A 20,604-nucleotide genomic window follows, 5' to 3' on the forward strand; every position below is an offset into this window, starting at 1 on the left:
TGACTTTTCATGTCTCATATGCCAGAAGGAAGAGTGTCGAAGCGGGCCCGACTGTGATAAGTTGCTTTCGTCTTCTACAAATGAAAGATGGGGCTACGTGCGACGGTATCGCTTATGTAGAAGGTGTCTCTGGAAGCATCCTGGACGATGCCACATCGCATCACCATGTAACAAGAACGGATGTTCCATGTTCCACCATGAATTGCTGCACGGGGAGACTATCGCCCGCGACTCTATGACAACTTTCGCTCACAACTGCACTTCGGAAAAGTCCTTGCTAAAATACGTTCCAGTAACACTCTACGGCAACGGCAAGAATGTAAACACCTTTGCGCTTCTCGACGATGGTTCTTCCGTTACGCTGATGGACCACGCGTTGTTGGACGAGCTAAACCTGAAAGGCACCCTTAGTCCCATCTGCCTGAGCTGGACGGGAAACCAAACAAGAGAAGAGACCCGCTCGCATACAGTTGCCGTTTGCATCTCTGGCGACGACAAGGATGGAAAAAGGTACACGATGTCAAAAGTGCATACCATCTCCAAGTTAGCGCTTCCCACGCAATCACTGCCGTTACCAGAGCTAGCAGAAAAGTACGACCACTTGCAAAAGTCCAACGCTCGCAGCTATCACGAGGTAGCACCGCGGATTCTGATTGGTGTCGACAACTTCTTCCTGACAAGACCACTGAAAACAATCGAAGGAGCTGCCGGGGAACCAATTGCTACCAAAACTCGTCTCGGCTGGGTCGTTTGCGGCCCTCATGACCAGCTTACGACCCAAAAGGACGCAGAATCGCGCGGTGTTCATCTATGTACATGCACTAAATCCGATGAAGATATCGATGCAGTGTTACGTGAAATATTTTCTTCGGAAAAGCACGAGACATGTCACGCCAATTCCGTTTTGTCCAAAGATCATGAACGAGCCTACGCCTTATTGGATGCGCATACGAAGTTCGTCGATGGCCGATTCGAAACCGGGCTGCTGTGGCGATCAGACAACGTAAGCTTACCAGACAGCCGACGCATGGCCTTGCGCAGACTGGAGTGCCTGGAAAAGCGATTGAGGAGAGATAAGAATCTTGCCGCGGTGATCAATCAGAAACTGGAAGAATTCTTGAAAAAAGGGTACGTAAGACGAATATCGAAAGATGAACTAGCTGCTACTCGTTACCATCCTAGGAAGTGGTATCTGCCAATATTTCCCGTTATCAACCCAAATAAACCCGGGAAGGTGCGCCTGGTGTGGGATGCAGCTGCCGCGGTGAAGGGAACATCTTTAAACACGAGCTTACTATCTGGTCCTGATCTGCTGACACCTTTACCATCAGTGCTTTATCGTTTCCGAGAATACCGTTTCGCTGTCGCTGCTGATATTAGAGAAATGTACCATCAGGTGGTGATACGCAAGGAGGATGAACATAGTCAGCGCTTCCTTTGGAGATGGGGCGACGCCGAACAAGAGCCAGAAGAGTTCGTGATGACCAGAATGACGTTCGGCGCAACTTGTTCACCAGCCAGCGCACAATACGTAAAGAACGTCAACGCTGATCGATTCATCGAAAAGCTCCCTCAGGCCGTCAGGTGCGTAAAGGAACAACATTACGTGGATGACCTTCTAGTTAGTACTGAATGCGAAGATGATGCCGTACAACTAGCTACAGAGATAAAGTACATCCATAGTCAAGGCGGTTTTCAGCTCCACAACTGGCTTTCCAACTCGAATAAGGTCGCAGAAAAGTTTTCGGGAAACGTGGTACAGCAACGACACTTCCATTCGGATCCTGTGACCTGCGTGCAAAAAGTGCTCGGGATGTGGTGGAACCAGCAAACAGATACCTTCAGTTTCAAGATGCATCCCAAACGCGACAATGACATCCTGGATGGAGAAACGATACCAACGAAGCGACAAATCTTGCGTGTGCTCATGAGTATGTATGATCCTTTAGGTTTAATCGCTGGATTTCTCTTATACTTGAAGGCAATCTTACAAGAAGTTTGGAGGTCAGGAACTGCTTGGGACGAAGAAATTTCTCAAGATATGTGGCAGAAATGGAAAATATGGCTGACGGGTCTACCTTACGTGCAACAAATCGCCATCCCTCGCTGTTACCGACAAACCGTAAAACTCGATAATGCAAGCATCCAGTTACATGTGTTCGTTGATGCCGGTCTCGACGGGTACGCCGCGGTAGCATACTTTCGATTCCAACAAGATGAAAACGTGGAAGTTTCGCTGATTGGCGGCAAAGCAAAAGTGGCTCCCTTAAAATACATGTCTACTCCTCGAATGGAGCTTCAAGCTGCGGTTGTAGGATCCAGGTTGGCTAACACAATACAACGAACACATGACGTACCAATACATCAACGTTTCTTATGGACAGACTCGCGAGATGTCATGTGCTGGATTAATTCGAATCATAGAAAATACAGCATCTTCGTAGGCCATCGGGTTGGAGAAATTCTGGAGAACACCAACGCCGAAGAATGGCGATGGATCCCAACGAAGCTTAACGTGGCAGACGAATGCACGAAATGGACGAATTTCCGGCAACATTTAACCTCGAGTCGTTGGTTTACTGGACCAGAATTTCTTAAAGAATCGATGCAAGTGTGGCCAGCAGCAGAAACTATCGCCTACGAAACTACTGAGGAAAAACGACACCATGTGACATTACACCAACTCAGCGAGCAGGTAATCGTTTTCGAACGATTTTCAAGTTGGAGGAAGCTGCTTCGAGCGACCGCCTACATGTGGCGTTTTATATACAACTCCAGAAAACCGACGACAAGACACACCGGAGCACTCACCAGCGTCGAGCTACAGCGAGCGCAAAAACTCATTCTGAGAATTGTACAACAAGAAAACTACCCTGAAGAGTACAACATCCTAAAGGAAGCACTGTCGACGAGGAACCAGCAAGTCCGCATTAAGCGAAGCAGTTCATTATACAAGCGTAGCCCGTACCTTGATGAAGATGGACTCTTACGTGTTAAGGGGAGAATCGATGCCTGCCTGTTCGTCGATTCAGCTGTTAAAAGACCAATAATACTTCCCAAGTCCGGTACAGTCGTGGATTTAATTATAGGAGACTACCATCGGAAACTTCGACACGGACATCATGAAACGGTACTGAACGAAGTACGATCCAGATACGATATCCCCGCTCTACGCAGAGCGTGCCGTCGCGTAACGAACAACTGCTTGTTTTGTCGAATCAGACTGACTAAGACCCGCTCTCCGATGATGAGTCAACTGCCTCCAGCCCGTCTAGCCGCTTACTTGAAACCGTTTTCCTATACTGGGATTGATTATTTCGGTCCAATGATCGTCTCAACAGGTCGCGGAAAATCTGAAAAAAGGTGGGGCGTATTGTTTACATGCATGACAATACGAGCGATACACATAGAAGTAGCGTATTCTCTCTCCACAGATGCGTGCATACTGGCGCTGAGAAACTTTATGGCACGAAGAGGTACACCTAACGAAATCTTCAGCGACAATGGTACAAACTTTGTCGGAGCTAACAGAGAGTTAGTAGAAGCGACCAGAAGGATCGACACGCAAAGACTCATGGAAGAGATCGATATTCCCGATACAAAATGGACCTTTAATCCGCCGTCTGCACCACACTTCGGAGGTGCATGGGAGAGAATGATAAGAACGGTAAAACGAACGCTCGAGAAAATGCCATTTCGACGAACCCCGACCGATGCAATACTGAACTCTATGCTCATCGAGACCGAAAGCATAATTAATATGCGCCCCTTGACACATGTGCCGATTGACAGAGGTGAAGACGCACCACTAACCCCAAATCATTTTCTTTTAGGGTCACCGTCTGGTGTGAAGCCCCTCCTTCCCTTTGATGATTCCTCTGCCACGCTACGTAACACATGGGCAGCGTCACAGGTATACGCGAACATTTTGTGGAAGAAGTGGTTGAAGGAGTATTTGCCGACGCTCACGAAACGATCCAAGTGGTTCGAGCCATCCCCTCCGATTGTTATAGGCGATCTCGTTTTGATAGTAGATGATAACAGCCCTCGGAACTGTTGGCCACGCGGAAGAGTAATCGAGACGGTACGATCGAAAGACGGAGAAGTGCGACGCGTAATTATTCAGACTACGAAAGGGACGCGTTTGGAACGTCCGTCTGTTAAAGTCGTCGTCTTGGACGTCGGACGGAGTGTAAAGAGCTAAGGCAAACGTACCTTCGCACGGGGGGGAGTGTTCACAATAACAAGCGTTTATTGCAGCTTCCCGCCGTAACTGCAATAAAAGCGGTGTTAGTGTGGACGCGTCCGACTTCGTGCCGAAAGAGAGCGAGAGGTCGTGTGAGAGAGGGATAAAATTAAGTAATAAATGCGTAAGCTGCCGTACTCGTTTGCTCACGCACTTAAGAACCAAACGATACGGTAAGCGGACGAATTTTTAGCCCCAGCTTAAAAACCGCAAAAACCGTTCTTTGCCAAATATTCGTTAACTTCCCTATCCGAAAAGTTTATGTTGGCTAAGTAGCCAACAAAGGTAGAAATATGTTTTAGCCAACAGCAAAAAAAAAAGGATCAATGCAGAAGGAGAAAATTGACGATTTTCTTCAGGACTACTCCACGTTACACCCAACCTTCCATGACACCAGCGTAAAGGATACAGAGTGCCTATTATGGGTGATATTTTCTCTTCTTTTTGAAACTGGCAAAAAGGATCGAACAAAACAGATTCGCTGGCAAATGCATTTTTACGCCCGATTTGATCTGCTAGGCACATGCATTTGGCTTGGAGATAGAAATGAACAAAGGTAGAACGAAAATTTGCTTCATTCTTTTTTCGTTTCATTTTCGCATGGAAAGTCCTGGTGGACAAAAAACTTTTCGTTAAATAAGCATAGAAAAGGTAAAGTAAAGAGACAGAAAAGGACATCGTCAAGATTTTTTTGTTGCTTCTTTTTTTATTTTGGTCCGCCAAGGATTCGTCAAATATTTGATCTGATCGAGACATTTGGCCGTTCGCTCTGAACGGTTTAGTACGTTTTGCAACCGGGAATACTTGTATCTCAAACTACACCGTAGTGCAATCGAATATCGATTATTTCTCTCTATTTTGTTGCAAGAGCAACTGATACACTGTTTTTGCAATTTTCTCTTCTGCATGAGCAGCTACTGGAGCAAAGTGAATGGAGTCAGTTTGTTGTTTCCCTTTATAAATAGCTATCGATGGGGAAAATGGTTCCTGACGCGTGTCCCTGTGCGCACTGCTGCTACTTGTCACCATGGATGTTTGTCAATAGTGTAGAATCTGGTACAAGTTTCCCAGTTTCCATAGAGTCGGTGGTTTGCGTTTCCTGACTGATACAGTCAGGAAAATCAAGCATAACCTAGAAGGTAGTGTTTCTCACCCCAAGAGCCCAATGTGGAAGGCAATAAATCGTACAACAGTATTACTTCCCTATTGTTTTTTTTTTTTTTTTATCAGCAGCAGCAGTATGCCGTTGTACTTTTGATGTGAATCACATGTCACTGCACGGAGAGCGATGTGATACATGGCACTGTGACGTCTATTGGAATGCAAATATTGACCCGCGTGGAAATCGTTCGCTTCCGAGAATTTTCGCGTGGAAAGTGAGGTTAAGCGCTAAAGTAACGGCTTTTGTATATGAAGTGATGACACAGGACGAGGTTGCATTTGAAAATTTAAACTTAAACTGTTTAAAACATTTATTGAAGCACATTATAATAGATTGGAAAGCATATGTAGTACAGAAGAATGTCTGACATAATCTTTCCAATAATGATTTCATTTTCCGATCTCCTTAACACTGTTTCAACCAAAACTTTTGAAGGTATTTTTCCACATTCTCCCATATGAAAGCAACCCATTTGCTCTTCTCTTCACCGGTTGGTACAAATATATCCAGGTCGTCCTTTTTCGAACTCGTAAAGGATTCCGAAAGGATAAAAATAACCAACCGAGTACGAGATTTTTCCATCTTTTTTTTTTTTTGGGAACGCACATAAATTGCGATCGTAATAATTTATAAGATTTTACTGTCGGATCCTTTGATTTTGGATGCATGATCCTTTTTTTTTTTTTTTTGTGAGTTTCTCTTTCTCTATATCGAACGGGAAAAGCGGTGTAAGTAGCTATTTAGTTTGCTCGTACGCGCGTACGTGATTCACCGAGTTCATCCGTTGGGTCTGTTATGAAGGTCGTTTGCCCAGCAAAAATAATAGCGATACGTTCCCAAAGGGACAATCTTGCCCAACCGATAGTAAGTATGCCGGAACGCGGCACCTCAGCTACCGTGTTTGGATGCTTCCCATCTTCCATCCTTAAAGTGTGTGTCCTTTAACTTCTGCTAAAACAAGAGGAGGAGATTTCTATTCTCTTATCTTCAAAATCATGTTCCGAAAAAGGATACAGGAAAAGGGATACCTTCAAAGTTGCGCTCCCGATGTCCAAACTGTCGTCTGTTTTTGATCCACTTCCAATCGGAAAGGCCACACACTCTCTCTCTCGGTCGAAGCAAAAGGATCTATTCCCACAGTACAACCTGCCAAGCCCAATCAAGCAGATACAATTAATTAGAAAATTTTATTGTTTTTCCTTCGCTCTCCCCGGGCGAGACTTGCCAACGGCTGTCAATGTGTTGTGTTTTATTTTGTCTTTTACTGCATTTATTTTTCATCGATGAAACATATTCCCACCCGCTGGACACATGTTTTCCGTTACACTTTGCACTCTATGACTCGTGTGTATGTATGTGCTATCCATGGCTGCAAGTTTTTCGTTACCCTTATGCCCATTAGGATGCAATGCTCTGCTCGGATGAGGATGCAATGCTTCCGCCCCTACCGGACATGCGGTGACATTTTAATGGCAGGGGATCGGGCAGATCAAATTGCTCTCTTGCTTTGCATTCATTCTGGTGGGATGTCGGTTCCGGAAAGCCAAAACAAAAGGGGAGGGACCTGATGTTGATTCCTTCCGGATGGATCCTAAATGCAATTCTCTGCCATCACTATTCAAAGCTCATATGAAGCACATATTTTTGCTTTAATTTTACCGGACAGTAAGCTCGCCTTCCTAGAGTGAGGGATATAAAAGGGAAGAATTTTATATGCAGAGAGCGAAACAAATTCCTCCACCATTTACCATGGTGGACGTGATTTGGGTGGAAGAACAAAAAGTAGAACAGGAATTTCCGCAAAAAAAAGGTTTTAGACGAACACTTTAGCTCTCCTTTCTAGATCATTCTCTTTCTTTTCGTTCATTCTGACACACTGGAAGATTGTTTTAGCAGCATCGGTTGCATCCCAACCGTCCAGACTCCAAACCATAGCTAAAGCGCATGATTAATTGTTGTTTGCTGCTGCAACGGACATGCATTTGGAAGAACCAATAAAAAATTGGAACGTAAACAACATAAAGTACCGGCACACATAAAATATTGCGACGATGTGACGTCTGGAAAATTGATCGTCCCCGGTTGCTCCATCGATGAGGTACTTGTTTGCAGAAATTGAGTGTTTTTTTCATTCTGTGAGGACACTTTGAGGATTTAAAATCCCCATGGATTGATTTTGGAGTGGTGTTGGTCTTGCAGCAATAGGGATTCTGCTTTATCACGTGCATCAAAAATTTGAATATTGAATATTTTACTAAGAAACCTAGTGTGCTTGCAGATATATGGTTTTTTCCTCCGATGCAGAATAGATTATTGAATGTGTCTGTAATAAATCATGTCTCGAAGTTGATGTAAGTGAAAAATTGCTCCAGACTCGAAAGTAAGCATGCTGCCATTTTCATCACATCCTTAAAGCATCCATCCAAAACGCTGAATCATTAAAATCCATTATCTTTTCAAACTACTCCACAAGATAAACCATTGTTGTGATGCGCTCTATTTGCCATGATCCTTGTTCTGAAGCCCATTGGCCTAGACACTCATTCATGTGGTGAGCCGAACAGGAAAGGCATCATTCTCACTCGCTGAATGGGAAGGAAATTTGATATATTGACGAACCGATAGCGTTGAACACCGTTTTCAGATAATTTAGGGAGCACGCATTCAATCGTAGAATTAGCAAGACAGTCGTCCTTCTGAAAGGTTTTTCCCCTCCTGATAGAAGGTAATTATCTTGTTTCGAGCTACATACCCATCATAGGTTAGATGGCGGAGCGATTCCAACGAATCTCTTGTTTCTGTTACACGGAAAAGGTTGTACAATGTTATCGAAACCCGGGAGGATAATCGAGGGAATGCGTCGACGACGGCTTGATACACACGCACGCCCAGGGTCTCACTGTAATCTTTGTCTGCATCGTCGTCATCTTCATCATCATTAACATCGCGCGGCTACTTCGACTCTCGAGCTAATCGGAGCTTCCAGCGAGAGAGACCACCCAGATCGCGCACAGAGCCTTCCGATACCCGCTGTGCATTCGACCATTTACCATTCACAAAGTTATGCTTCACGGGTCGTTTGTGTACATGGCAAGAGGCTCAACATATTAGCCATTGGAAGACTGGCGAGGTCGTTGGATGTTTCAGTTTTTCTTTCTCCAGAATATGTCCCGCATTAAGTTTAGTAAACCAGACAACAATCAATGATTCTAGAGTTTGAAGATTTCAACATAAGTCTTAACATCGCTCACAAATGGTGCAGCACATCTTCGAAGTCTTGGAAGACTGGTGATCCCAAAACGATTGTCCAAAAAACCCAACCGATGACATCAAGTGTTTCATCAGTCAAGAACGGAATGGAAATGCAAATCCCGCATGTTTTTGTAGCCCTTGCTGGATGGCGACGATTGCGTTATGAAAATGTCAAGTGTTCCCACCAAACCCATACCCTCCCATGTCCCATTATCCTGACGGTAAAGCTACAAATATTTGGATCTACCGGACGACAATTTATGCATGCATAAAGAGTACGTCCTGTGAGTTCTACCGCCAACAAAGACTCTCGGTCGGACATCTTCTAAAGATGTCTGCCAAAGGGATTGTGCATAACGGAGCATAACGCCTGACAGCAATTAGCCCCGACACAGAAAACTGCTCCGCTGGATGCCATGTCCTTCGGTGACGTTGGAAAGTACGGGTATTTCCAGCATCGGAATATTGTCTTATGCACAGACCATTTCGTTTGTATTTCCAATTTGGTAACCAATGCAATGCACAAATGCATACAAATGCGTACTTCCGCTTAACACACTGGGTGAGGATTTTCGAACGGAACCTTGGTAGCAATTAGTGCCAGTGTTATCTTGCCCTAGTGTAATGAACAGTAGGAGTAGAAGTTTTGGTTGTACAAATGCACTTATTGAATAGCAATAAGAGGTGAAGTTAAATCGAGCAGAAAATTGTGTCGACTTTTTATTGCTAACACATTCGGTAACGCTTTAAAGGACAGGAACGAAGTGTCCATTCTGGAAATTATTTAATGGGAAATATTATTTGAGCTCTGTCTAGACAACATAAAACGAGGAGCGAAGAGGGTTCCCTAATACACATTAAATGTTATAATTCAATCTATTGTGGCTAAACACTGACGCATTCTTTTTATTTGTTTCATTTTAGGTGTGTATCTCTAAACAAATTCTTCAACCAGACAAAGGAAACCCTAAACAACCGAATACGCGCAGGAATCTTAAGGAACTATGGAATCTAAGAGAAGAAGGATTTTCAGTACCAAGAATATATTTGGTTTGGATTGATGATTTGAATGTAAAGGAAAAAAACGGTTAAAACCTTCTTCTGTTGTCCAATTTCATATTGGAAAAACAGTCCCTACTTCTTAAAGCACAACATGATAATATCTTAAAGATAGCTAAAGGGACCAGCTGAAGTTTATCTCTTAATGACTGTTGCAATTAAAAGTTGAGCAAAACGAAACATGCCTTACCCAAAAGCAGGAATTCTCATTAATTTTCCGTAACGTGCCACATTCCGATGGACACAGCTCTTACGTCATTGTGGTTTACGTTTACCATACAGTGCAATAGTAGAGTAAACAGCTGATTTTTTCGTATTCCAAAAATAGTTTTGCGCATAGTTATCTGCAAAGCCTCAGTGAAAAAACCCTCACAATAACATTTCACGTCAGAATGCACCCACGATCCAACGGCCGTCCATCTGTGACGATGGGTTGTGGAATTGAATTTTGCTTTTAAGCCGGCCCAGTATTTCCACAGCATCCCACGTAGCAACGTAGCGCGTACCCTTCTGGTTTGGTTGCTGCCAGCTAATGATAAGACCATCCAATACTACGGTCTCGTACACTTTGCTGTGGCCTCCCCATTTTTGCGCACTCTGCGTGACGCAAGCAAAAGTGGGCAGCTTCATATTCTATCAGAACCGTCTCCCCGCGTCTGTGATATAGGGTAGAAGAAGAAAAAAAATACCGTTGGGGGAAAACTTTTCCTGTTACTCGCGGATCAAATCCCTCCAGAGCTTGGGTGCTGCATAAAAATAACTTTAAACCATAAAAACAATTCTAGCGCGTTGTTGGACAGGGAAGGTCAGGATGTGTATTGGTGCGTGGCTCGTTGCTTATCATACCACCGGGAGATGTACGTTTAATGGTGATGGAGAAAAAGGGATCTCGGAATGTTTCTAAAATAGGGGCGTTTGGTTCTTTCTGGAACCTCCAACAAGTGAAGGAAAGGCAAATGTATGGGTTGATGGACGGCGTGAGGTTACGGCTTGCCTGAAAAGTCGTCTAGCAGGAGCTTAAACATTCTGCACTGAATGATGGGCATGAATTTTGTGTTTACTTCCAAAGACTAAGTAAAGTTCTTGTTCGGACTCGGCAAACAAATCGGGTCCCCGCAAATATGGATTAGAAAGCCGCTTCCTAGTGTAAAGCATTTGCAAGGAACCCCACATCGATTCATTCTGATTTCTTCGATCTGGAAGAAAGTCTCCCCTTCTGGGCAGATCATAAAAATCCTCTGTGGCCTCGCTACGGGCAAACGGAAATGGCACCCTTATTTATTACTTTTCATATCGAAAAACGACAAATTAAAGCGCCTCTATTGACAACGTGCAGAGAAGAGAGCAGGCCTGTCGATAGCAGGCCCGACATTCGGCCACATTCTCTACCACCCTCTTGTGAAGGAAACAAACCGAACATTGGGAAAAGGTCTTTGACATTTTTGCTCAAAGGACGAACTGCTTGATGTATTTTCACTTCATCGAATCAATAATACGCGCGGGCAAGCCAGTCTAGGGACTTTCTTCGTGCAGCCTTTTCCTGCAGCAAGCAAACACTGCCTGTTTGCGTTAAAGGGCAGAGACGCGTTTGCCTAGAAAGAAGAAGGTTATGATTTTGGCTATTGATTTTACGCTTTTCTTCCAGATTTCATGCTTAGCTCAACCTATAGGACTCGCTGATATTCTTGTTGAGGATAAAGCAGGATGAAGACTGTTATTATTTCTTCGCGGATCTTGTTGATCCGTGACTTTTGCTTCTTAAAACATATATTTTTCTTTGCTAGGGTGAACCTTACTGATAACGAATCACTGCAAGTAGGAAGAAAGCCAAAACCAACCAAGATAAACAGAGGGTTTTTTTTCGTATGCCTGTGTGTCCAGGTTAAATCATTTGTATTAATCGCAATCGGGGCAAGATGGAGAATCATTTTTGTAGTCATTTTATTTGTCACTCAAAACAAAAAAAGGAAATTAAGCTCCTAGCAATAAAGATACACATTTAACCTGTAAAAGAGTCCTCTTTTTTCTGTAGTTATTTTGATGGATACTCCATTTGCTTGACGAAAGCTTTGTAATGCTTAGAAAAGTCCTTTTTATTAGAGCCTTGGTTACAAAAACAAGCACAATTTCAACACAATGAGCGAGACGTGAAACCAGCAAATTATGCAGTGTAGTACGACGTTGTGATAGGTTTTTTTTTACGTTGTTGTGGTGGATCATGTTGAAAAAGCTTTCATTAGGAATATGCTACAATCACTGCATTGAATAGCGAAGCCAGCAATGAGAAATGTTACAGAGCGACGGTACAAAAGAATGGTTTTGTTCCCGGGGGTGAATAACCTTAGAACATCTCGTAGCATTCATCCCCAGACAGGAAATGATGAGAGGGAGGTGGGGATATATTTTCGCATAATTTACTCCACCGTTCGAATCGAGCGCCCGAACTCGACGTTCTACTCTCTTTCTCTAATGCGCCATTTATTAGGCCCAACAATAATCATCATTTTAGTCTAAATGTCTTCATGTCTTTTTTTTTTTCGGCACATTTCCACGAATGCTTATGATGGAGAACAACCAAGTTCCAGAAAATGAGGAAAATGAACACGGGTATGCCAAGGATGCGATGGGAAAGCGTACATTCTAAATGCGTCCTTGCAACGCATGCCCGGTTCGGTAATGGCCTTAAGTGTGTAAGGCTCGTTTTTGCCTACAATGTTCGTCTAGGGGGAGTACTCGGTAGCAGTTACGGGGGAGGATGTTGCCCTTCGAATTCTATTAGGGGAACTCCATTTTTGTCGAGTGTCGAAAGAAGAGAGCAGGTTTCCTAGGCGATTCATTGCAACCACCCTTCATCTTTTACCACAAGTCTCAGAATAGCCAGAACGAAGCCGACTGAAGGAAATGTTGGAGGAAAAGAAGCCAAAATGTATGTTGCCCAATTGCGGGACGGGAGAATCCGTTTAACACCGATGCTATTTATTGTTCACCCCTGTATATCTACCTACCTGCACCAAAGTAAATGGTCCAATGGATTTGCACACGTTGGTGTGGTATGATAAAGTTTACGCAGCGAACGTCGTGCTCTGTCTTGTCACGTGTACTTCTCACGTCCGGCGTTCTTTCTTCACCGTGTGTAAGTGGTCGTATAATTTTACATTTTAACCAAGAACTATATTTTCGTTATCTTGGCATAGGGTTGTGTGCGAAGGTGTTTTTGTCTGTTGAACGATTCTGAGATAAGAAGACGACTAGAAGAACCTGCAAGAAATCGCATTGGAACAGTAATGTTGCCTTTGTGTCCCATCTCGGGCACTTGCTGTGCTACCCCATCCCGACACGTACCCAACGTTGACAATCATTAAAGTCTTGTCTGATGTCTTCAGAGAGATTGGACTCGAAAGGATGAATCTGAGTTGTTTTATGGAAGGCTAAAAGGAAAAGCGCGAAACATATCTTAACCCCCGTTTTCGACTGAACAAAGCACATCCATCCGTCCTCGTTGGGTAATCTAGCAAAATCTGGCTTCAATCTGTAATTCCTGCAAACAGGCAGTTGCAGGACATTCCTTTCAAGTGCATAGCACAGTGCACACTGCAATGTGCATTTAACCACTCCTGGTACGCAAGGGTAAGCAATTATGCACCCATTACAATGCTTCACTCTCGTATAGCATACCTTCCAAGACCTCATTTGCAAGTGTAATGATCCGTCCGTTCGAGGGTCATAACACGATCGGCACTAATCCAACTAAGAGGCAAGAGCAACAATCCAACAGGCTAGGCGGAGAGCTATCTATAGTGGAGTTGCCTCGCCCCGTCCTATGTAAGCTTATTGGAAAAGTGCAAAGGCACGCAAAAGAAAAGCCTGCCATTTTCCATGGTAGCGGTGCAGACACAAGCTGCCATTAAGCCTAGCCACCACCACACTTTGCCTCGCTAAATGTCTTCTAATGCATAATAACAAGTGTTTCGTGTGTATGGTGCACAGTATGGTTCACATTTGCTACTACTGCTTGCCACTGTAGTAGCAGTACTATTATGATTCTGCCTGCTGTTACGCAACATGCGGAATGGAGGTGTAATGTGTGTATTGCTAGTGGAACGTTCATCGAGTTTCCCGGCTGGTATGGACGTTGGTTTGGAGACTATCTTTTTTTTTTTGTTACCTGCGTCTTTGTGATGAAGTTGTGGACTATTTTTCTACGAAGGAAGTGTTAAGACAATTACAGGGCAGTTCCCTTTGCAGCTGTAGTTGTGCTTTGTTTTGAGTCTTAAGACTTATTTTCTAATTATTTTAAAGGTGGTTATAGTTGTATCCAAGCATCAATTTAATAGTTCTATAAAATGTTTTGGATACCAATACCAATTACGCCAATTACAAGCTGCAAAATAATGGATTGTCTTAACACGTTATAAATTTTTAGTCATCCATGCTTCACCCAACTCTTTGCAATCTTTCTTCGAAGGTACAACGTCACGTTCCCTAATAAATGAAACTAATATTGAATTAACAAGATTCACAAAAACCAAACATATCCTCCAACGGAATATTTGCCTTGATGCTTCATTCATGCATCGCTGGAGGCGTTGAAAGAAAAGGCAACGTCTCTGCACCAAATCGCTGTGCAGTGGTAGAATCTTACAACTACCAAGAACGCTAGAGCATTACACTTTCTTGTCCCAGCTTTTTCGTGCATTTTCCGTGTCTTTGAAACATCAGTTTCACCCAAAAAAAAATAAAATACAGAAACGTAGTGGAGGAGTATGTTCTTTGTCTGGCTTTGGTTCCCTGCTGCTCCTCTTGATGGAACCGTCAAGCGTCAAGCCGTGATGCTACTGCTGGCGTTCCTGTTGATTTACGCGTAAACTCTCTTCGGAGTATTCTCTCTCGCGCGCGCGGATTCGCTATCGCTCTCGTCTCAATTACGACAGGTTTTTGCTACAGTGAAGTCTGTCGCCGGTAGAGTTCACCTTTGAGGATAGTTTTTGAAGAAGAAATCTTCAATTTTAATTCGAGAGTCCAGTGAATTTACCAGTTTTACATTTATTGGCAATTTAGAAAAGTCAATTTAAAAATTGGCTTTCAATAAAATATAAAAATATGTCCTCCAATGATAGCAAATGCATCTGCTAAGCCCGCAGTGCTAAGCTGCTCAGTTATTTCATTTAGAAATGTAATCAAACTACAATCAGAGGTAGTAAAAACCATATCAGAAGCGTCTACTATACACTCTCTGTTTTTGTTCTCCCTTTTCCATTTATGCTCGCTTGCTCACCGAATTTCCCTTCTTATTACGCATCCCCTTCCTGGTTTGCCTTTCTGCTGTACGATTTCTTTGCAAAACGAAGAAACCATCCATTGAAATCTTTTTTCCTACTGGCGTAAATCTTTTCCCTTCCTTCTGACGCACAATTTAGTCTCCCTTTTCTCTTTTTAACATAAAAACCAAACACGCACACATATTCACGAATTCGTCCTTATTGTATGACGATTGCAGTTCACACTGGTGTGCGAGAGAACATCGCACATATTCGTCCTTGCGTGTAGCGTACGCGATGTTTTGACCGGCACGCTATCTCACTCGCGCACACGCAACACAGATCCTTAGCGAGCAGAGCGCATCGCATACGCACACATGCACACACACACTAGCAATATGCGGCGTTCTCCAAGCGAGACTTCTTGCGTTGAGGGAACACGGCCGAAGTCAGAAAATAGCCGTCCGCCTGTGAAGACGCGCGTGCAACGACGAGTCTCTTGCCTTACGCTCCTCTCTTCGTAGGGAGGGTTTTTGCATCGTTCGGAAACACCGCTTTGTGTGTCCGCCCTACGTTATTAACCCACAGCAGCAGCATAAGTGTAAAAGGCTGGCAAAACATATAGCCCTGGTGCGCGAGTTTTCGTGCGTGCGTATTTTAGCTTTCGCGGAGGATAATAAAAGTGTGTGCTTATAAAAAAAAAGGCAAGGCAGTGATTTTGTTTTCCGTTTGTTTGATTTTTTTTTTCATATACTTTGCGCGTTCTTCGTCGGTGTGCGAAAAAGTAGTGTACGGGGTGGAAAACTGTGACGATTAAAATCAATGATAACTCGTCGTGTTTGTGTCCTGTATTTTTATTTCGTGTGTGACGTATTTCTCTAGGCGTCAATGTCGCCGGTGTGTATATGGCCCCTCTAACGTATCCTGATAGCAGGAAGCTATATCGATCACAAATTATATAGCTACTAGGAGCCGAGCGAGAAGGAGAGTGTGCGTGTGTGCTATACTATGTTAGAAGAGAAAGCAAGAGAGAGCGAGAGAAAGAGTGCCAACCTACATATATTATTAGTAAACTTGCCGTGCGTTGAGATGTTGGCGTATTTGCAATTTGCATAAAATAGTAATGAATCGTGCGACCCGTTGTAATAGTCTGAAAAGCATAAAGCCCTAAAGGGCAAAGTGAAAGCGTCGATACAATACAAACGGAAGGAGAGCAAAAGGCAGTGTGTGTTGTGTAATGTTGGCATAAGAATTATCGCCAACCAATTCCGCGTCCGCTGAACGAAGCGCGTTGTGTGTGCGGGAAGCATTCTGTGATAAATTAGCTGTGAAAAAAGACTCTTCTTCCGTGCAAGTCTTAGTTTCGTCCTTTTAAAAGTGCACACAAAGTTCCTTCCGGTGCTGTGCTTTTCATCGCTTATCGCACCACGTACCAACAGCGGAAAGGACACGCGGATAAGCACTGTTACAGATGAGCGAAGTCACGATGAATCAGTGACGCGAAAAGCGAAAGCGACACTGATAAGAGAAAAAGTGCTTCAATTAAGCAACCACACACACACACACACACATAGAGTCCCATATTTGCACACACTTGCAAGCCGGGTGGGAGTGGGAGGCGTCTGTGCGTCCCCCAATCCACCGACCCAAGCCAGCATCATCGCGTACCCACGAGACACACGTCAGCAACGGGCAGCGGCCGCCAACACCAACAGCGAGGAGATGTTACTATTTCAGATACTAAAGTATTGATTTTCATCTCCCCCATCACAAGTCATACACATACTCACACAGAGAGAGAGACATTTGCCATTCAAGCACCGAAATCCTGCTATTCCCCATCCTTTTCGATAGTACGCCCGTATAAACAATTACGCACACAAACAAACACACTCACACGCAGAATGTTTTGTGTGTGTGTGTGTGTGTCTGCGCACAGAGCGCCTAGGACAAATCACTATTTGCGAAAATGTAATGCGCCTAGGAAAGATCCTTTTTTTTGTTGTATTGTAGTCATCCCTTTACTACTGAAAGGGAAACTGTAAATGTATGGAAGTGTGTGTGTGTGTGTGTGTGTTTGTTTGCGTAATGTTTAATATCTTGCTTTATCACAAGCAAAGGATACACTGGTCGGGCGAATCCGTTCGAGTGGATGCGTGGGACGGTGACAGCTTTTTATGTGTGAATTTTAGACTTTTGCTTTTTAATGTTTTCCTGATTTTTCCTTATCATGTGTGTGCTTGTGTGCGTTTTTATTTTTAGAATTTAGCAGTTGCTTTTTCATATTTGTATTTGTGTGCCGGCTTTCGTTTTTTTGTTGTGTGTGTTAGACTATTTTGTTTTCATATCGATTGTGCGCGTGTGTTTTGCTTATGTAAATGCATTTTTCATTGTAAAAAGGACTCTTTACTTTTTTGTTCTTGTTTTCGTTTTGTGTTTGTACTGATTTTGTATGTTTTATGCTTGTTTACAGTATTATAATTACATCTGAACTATACTTTCTATAAAGTTGTGCTTGTGTTCGTGGAAAGAACATTCCACAAGTGATTGTTTTTTTGTGTTTTACAAGCGTGTGTGTGTATGTTTGCTTAAGTTTACAATCGGCCAAAATGATCATTTGTATCTCAGGATTCATTATCGGTGGAAGGTAGTTAACTTTTTATGTTTTATTTTCATTTCTTCTTTATTTTTAATCAAGTTTTATAAAAATTTTTTATTACTTTACATTTATAGCGTTAAACAAATCGAGCTACAAATCGAAAGTACTTGCGTTTATTAAAATGCACTCTTTCCGTTCTGCTTTTCGTTACACGAAATGACCTTCTCCTTAAAAAGCCCATCATACCGATTCGACTTGCATAACATTATCCTTCTTTCCGTTTTCTGTCAAATTTTCACCATTTCGCTTGGGCTGCTTGTGAAACTGCATATAGCGCGAGCGCCCTTCGTTTATAATAATCCCTAAGCCCTAAAACAGATATTCAGCCCTCTTCCCTTCTCATACTCCTTGTGGCTGTACCACGTTTTGATGGCTCTCGGTGCCCAGCAGAAGGTACGAACCAGTCTGTCTGAGTGCGGGTTACCTTTACGCGACGCACCACGGAACCCAGCGGATCGTGAAAATAGGCAACTAGAATGCGGATAATAAACATCGGGGTGTAATTTTTTAATGAATAAGGGACTCACTCGGTCCCTTATTCACAGCACTTGGTCTGCTCGGTGTGTTTTGTTTTATGCTCCGACACATACATACTGACACGTTAGAGCCTCACACAAGGATGATGAGCCAGTACGTTGGCATGTCCCATCGCCCTTTTTTTAACGATCCTGTAATGCTTCGGGCCAAATAAATATAGTTTCCATAAGCTTCTCCGTGGGTGAGCGAGTCAGTTTTAAAGGCTGCTTTGCGCTAATTCAAGACAACGTTGCTGAACCGAAAAGCCTTTTGGGAAGCTATTGAATATCACCTGAGGCAACAACAGGCAAAATTTACACCGTCTGTGAAGCGGGGAAAAACTCCATTTTCATAATTTTCCCGGCCACAAGACGCCTTCCAATTTTTTGTGCATCACCTAGAGGGCTTTTGGTGTGTATGGCAATGTCCGACTGTAAGCAAATATGTCGCGTCACGGCAGCCCTATAATTCGTGCCTCCGGTAACCGGATGATGATCGTTCCCCGTTCGGATGTGCTTCCCCAGAAAAAAAAAACCCGAAAGAACCCATCATTTTACCGGCACGCGGACACCGGAAACGGATTTCTTCGAAGCCTTCGCTTTTCTAGCGTTCTAGCGAGCATCTACCAACAAACATTCTCCCATCATTATTTCCGTTCTATTTCATAAGGGCGAAAGGAATAAAAAAAACACTGTTGGAAGAAATAATTCCGCAGGCATATGGACATATTCCAACAATTTTCTGTTATGCAATCGTGTGCCTGTTGGATGAGAAAAAGGGTGTGAGGGAACACAACTTTGTGGAAAGTATTTGGCCTAAAAATGATCCACCAGCAAAAGAGGAATATACATTCTTTACAAGCCATTAATGCACGACTAGAAATGACACTGCTAATTTGGAGCTTTTTTGTAGGTTAGAAAAAAAAGCCTTTATAATAGCAGATGGGAAGCATACTAAAGCAAACATTTAACAAGAATCACTTCTCCAATATGGCCACCGTCGCTGTGATGATGTTGTGACGCAGTTATTATCGTACTATGTCGTCACTGTGTGGCCTGTTCTGTTTCGCAGCAGAAAACAGCTCGTCTATCGTGCGCGCGTGTTGAAGTTGCTGGATGCTCATAAAATACGCCCCCAACGCTTCTGGAGCGAAAGTTCCCCGGCTAGGGTTGTATGTAACACACTCTGCAGCAGGAAATTCCAAACACAGAAGAAAACAAACTGCGAAATCACTCATGCTGACGCCAAATGGGGCGTCACAGAGCACGTAATGCATATTGGAGTAGCGGACTACGTCCTAAAGTACTGGGCAGACCAGCAAACATGGGGCCAAATCTCATAAATATAATCTGCCCATGACCACACTACTACCGGCCACCATGTTGTTTTTCGTAATTGTGCTTCTGTAGTTCTGTAGACAAGAAATCATATTTTATCAGAATTCTCACAAATGAATATTTTTGTTTGACTCATAGTTCTGCCCCAAGATTTGGTGTACTTAGCGTTATGGTATCAAATTATGAAATTGAAGTTCAAATTGGCAGCCATTTTAGTTTTCGCTCAGCTAAACCCTCTCCAATAAGTAGCAGCACTTGATGTAATTGGATCCGGTTCATGGCAGTTCCCGCAGTTGCCTTTTTTTTTTTTGATGAATGATTAAGACCGTTCAAAGAATAAATCAACTCTGCTCAGGTTCACTTGCCCTGGTTCGACCAGGTGGCGCTGAAGTTTCTGCGGTTTGAAAGTCCGTCAACCTTTTATCCACCCCGGTTCCTGGCTAAGAATACCCAAAAGCGGCAAGTCCAAATTTCACACAACACTAACGTTACCGTGGCTTGACTCGTGCACCAGACGGAAGCGCCCTGATCCTCACCAACGATGTAAGAAGATGTAAGAAGATCGGGCGTGTGTAACGTCGTATGTGGGTACGGGAATGTCTTATGTAGCTTAATAAAGGTGGAATGCCAGCGAAAGGGAAAATTATTTATTAATTCAAGCTTGGCTGATCAACTGGAAATGTTTCGTTTATCCGTTCGCGGTGTACGCTTTGTACGAGTGTGCGGTTCTAACTCCTGTAGAGTGTATCCATGTTGGATGGTTTTCTTTGAACTCATTCCGTCGTCATCAGGCGCAGTCGTTTTGCAGTTTTGTTAAATATCCGACGAATATGGGGAAGAATTTCCACACATCTTGTTCTGTCTCACCCTGTCTCTCGCTCGCTCGGATTCATCCCGAATCGGGTGAGCCTATTTTTAAGCTTCCTGATGCAGTTAGACTGCGCTCTAATTGCATCCACGCTGCTGCTGAGGAATTTTATAATACACATCACACAGAACATGTGTTTCGTGTTTTCTCTCTTGAGCTCTCGGGTACGCTTTCCCTTATCTTGAGCGGTATGGTGCGTGTGTTGTGCTCTATTTTACCACCTCCCAGACGCAGACAATCATCGTTT

General features: G+C 43.4%; 2 protein-coding genes across 2 annotated transcripts in view; one reads left to right on the plus strand and one right to left on the minus strand.

The window, feature by feature from the left end:
- Positions 1 to 20,604, minus strand: part of LOC126568500 (gastrula zinc finger protein XlCGF44.2-like) — a 237,494-nt gene that overhangs the window by 137,210 nt on the left and 79,680 nt on the right. The gene's annotated exons all lie outside the window — the stretch shown is intronic.
- Positions 1 to 20,604, plus strand: part of LOC126567765 (IQ motif and SEC7 domain-containing protein 2) — a 67,266-nt gene that overhangs the window by 23,154 nt on the left and 23,508 nt on the right. The gene's annotated exons all lie outside the window — the stretch shown is intronic.

This window comes from Anopheles maculipalpis, chromosome 2RL, assembly GCF_943734695.1.
Source record: "Anopheles maculipalpis chromosome 2RL, idAnoMacuDA_375_x, whole genome shotgun sequence".
Lineage (NCBI taxonomy): Eukaryota > Metazoa > Arthropoda > Insecta > Diptera > Culicidae > Anopheles > Anopheles maculipalpis.